Raw genomic sequence first — 3,600 nt, 5'->3', positions numbered from 1 at the left:
GTTAGTCTCTAAGGTGCCACAAGTACTCCTTTTCTTTTTCGTGAAAATCTAGTGAGGCTTGTCATTTAGAACAGATTTGATTAAGCATCTGTCAAGATAGTGACCCATTTACCAACATTTATTGGTTTTGGAGAGATAAAGAACATACTTTGAATGTCAGAGACCCATCAGAAAAGAGAACTGTAAAGAGAAAATGTAAGTTACTAAACAAATATTAAAATGATCAATTATAAAAGGGAACTTTACAGATATAGACACAATATGTATAGGGATTTCTTTGGGAAAAATTAGAATTTGTGTTTATTGGGATACAAGGAAAAATATGACTGTCAATTATAGCTATGTCTTAAAATTAAAAAAGCACTAGTGACTGCCCCATAGCAATGTTCTATCACTGTGTTTTTTGAGTATTTTACAAAATTGTTTGTTGAATTATTTGATCAGTCTTTTACACAGGTGGCCAAACTTTTGCCATATGGACCCGGGGCTACCAATTAAAGTGAAGGATATGGCAAGCCACATCTCATAGCACTTTCTCTGAGTGTTAACAACTTATGTGTGCGGCACCTGTGTCAGTGCACGAGCAGTATGTTCACTATAAAAAAACAATCTTTACAAAACAAGGTTAGCTTTCAGTTTTACCCAGCGTGATCTCTCTACTGAAATATCAGTGAAACATGCTGGGAATCTTTTTCCTAGTAACATGCTGTCTGTGTATGATTTAGTGTTTGGTTTCACTATATATTAACTGAGTGCAACCCAACAGAAACTCGTTCATAATAATTTCCTCTACTTTTATAGACACTGTGCCGGTGCCCAAATAAGAAGGAAAGAACGAAATTAAAAAGGAAATCGTTTAGTTTAGTTTATAAAATTGCTAAGAACTGACATTGTCAAAGCAAGGGGAGTTTTAATAGTATTGTATTAAAGAGGCGTCTATTTTGTTACGAATAGACTCAAAAAAAGCATAGTTCTAACATCTAGCATTAATACTGACAGTAATGTAGACAGTGACATTCCTTTTCTTCTAAAGTCTTTAAATTAAGTCTTCGCACTTACTGATCACCGCTGTACTGAAACCGTACCATGGTATTAATCTGTGATGTCAACCAGATAAAAAAACACCCTGTGCTCCTGCAACTCAAAAATAATTTTAAAAATGCACAAATGTGCATACTTTGGTCCTGGTTCTGCTCTCAGTTATCATGTCAAATCCAAAGAATCTCAGTTGGTGTAACTGAGAGCAGAATAAGGCCCTACATTCCCCATACTATATTCTTTCCACAGACACCTTCTGTTTCCTCACGTAGGCCCTGAGCTTGCACACTACTTCATAAAGGTACATCCCCGCTCCTACATGGAGTCTCACTGAATACATTAATAACAGTCCCTAGCTCTCATGTATTACTTTTCATCCATAGATCTCAAAGCACTTTGCAAAGGAGGTCAGGATCATCCCCATTTTACAGTTAGGAAAACTGAGGCACAGAGAGAAGTGATTTATCCAGGGTTCCTCAGCAGGTCAGTGGGAGTGCTGGGAAGTTGGGAGTGCTGGGAAGTGTTCTATTCACTAGGCCACAGTAGCATTTCCACACTACATCCTCCCCCACAAACACTGACAGACATTCTTATTATTCACTGAGCGGGTGGCATATTCCGACACTTTAAGATAGCCCTTAAGAGTTAGCAATCTATAAAGAAAACATACAGACAAGGGGCTTTTCATAATACTTTTGCAGCCTAATGCAATATTTCAGAAAAATAGAAGATGATACCAGGATCTCCCACCTAAGTTATAATGATGCTGAAGCAGGCAAAGAGCCCTAATGAGAAATGGATATTCTCTGTTGTTTAGCTGTGCATCCACAAGCAAAGCAATGTTGTTGAGTGGCTTGTCCCAGAGAGGCCAAAGACTCTGAGAAGAAATGGGAGAGACCCACAGACTCCAAAGCTCTCCACACTGCTTCCAAGATCAAATAAGCCCTGATTTATCATACCTGTTGGTATTGCTGAGGTTGCCTGATTTTAGGAGGTTAATATTATTATTTTAGATAATATGGGTTATAGGCTCACCAATTAACTTGATCAGAAGATAAGGCTTTTGTCCTTATTAGGCTACATAGAGTTTGCAAGGACCCTTGGGGTATATAACAAGGACACTCACATTGAGATAAATGGAATAGTAATCAAACAGTAATTAAATGGAAAAAGAATCAGAGTTATAAGGCAATAATAGGTTTTAGAGTAGCAGCCATGTTAGTCTGTATTCGCAAAAAGAAAAGAAGTACTTGTGGCACCTTAGAGACTAACAAATTTATTAGAGCATAAGCTTTCGTGAGCTACAGCTCACTTCATCGGATGCATCCGATGAAGTGAGCTGTAGCTCACGAAAGCTTATGCTCTAATAAATTTGTTAGTCTCTAAGGTGCCACAAGTACTCCTTTTCTTAAGGCAATAATAATGTTCTAGAGATACATATGGTATTATATACTATAAAGCTTTTGATTAATATACTCACACCTTTCCTTGATAACCTGGTGGTAAAACACAAAGGACCAGCCTCGCCTCGGGCATGCCAAGAGCGTTCAGGTCCAGGTTCCTAAATTCTTGAGTGAGAGGTGCAGAGCTTATGAGAAGCTAGAGAGCTAAAAGCTATAGAAAGACTAGAAAAGCAGATGTAAGAGTTTTACTTAACTAACTGACTTAAAACTTAAGAATTAAAACTACCAATTAATAGACTAATAAACAAAAGAATAATAAACCCAGAACTATGAACAAAGAAACTACCTAGGCATGGTGGGTTACCCTTCTTATAGAGCTTGACACTTGAGTCCTCCTTTTATGTCCAAACATAATTTTTCACCCACAAAATATCAGGGTATACTTACTTTATAGGCTGGCATGTTTGTGCATATAGATAGAATCATAGAATATCAAGGTTGGAAGGGACCTCAGGAGGTCATCTAGTCCAACCCCCTACTCAAAGCAGGACCAATCCCCAACTAAAACATCTCAGCTAGGGCTTGTCAAGCCTGACCTTAAAAGCCTCTAAGGAAGTAGATTCAATCACCTCCCTAGGTAACGCATTCCAGTGCTTCACCACTCTCCTAGTAAAAAAGTTTTTCCTAATATCCAACCTAAACCTCCCCTGTGCAACTTGAGACCATTACTCCTTGTTCCGTCATCTGCTACCACTAAGAACAGTTTAGATCCATCCTCTTTGGAACCCTCTTTCAGATTGTTGAAAGCAGCCATCAAATCCCCCCTCATTCTTCTCTTCTGCAGATTAAATAATCCCAGTTCCCTCAGTCTCTCCTCATAAATCATGTGCTCCAGCCCCCTAATCATTTTTGTTGGCCTCTGCTGGACTCTTTCCAATTTTTCCACATCCTTCTTGTAGTGTGGAGCCCAAAATTGGACACAGTACTTCAGATGGGGCCTCACCAATGCCGAATAGAGGGGATCGATCATGTCCCTCGATCTGCTGGCAATGCTCCTACTTATACAGCCCAAAATGCCTTCTTGGCAACAAGGGCAACACTGTTGACTCATATCCAGCTTCTCGTCCACCGTAACCCCTAAATACTTTTCTGAAGAACT

This window comes from Dermochelys coriacea, chromosome 3, assembly GCF_009764565.3.
Source record: "Dermochelys coriacea isolate rDerCor1 chromosome 3, rDerCor1.pri.v4, whole genome shotgun sequence".
Taxonomy (NCBI): Eukaryota; Metazoa; Chordata; order Testudines; family Dermochelyidae; genus Dermochelys; species Dermochelys coriacea.
Note: the sequence above shows the minus strand (reverse complement) of the source record.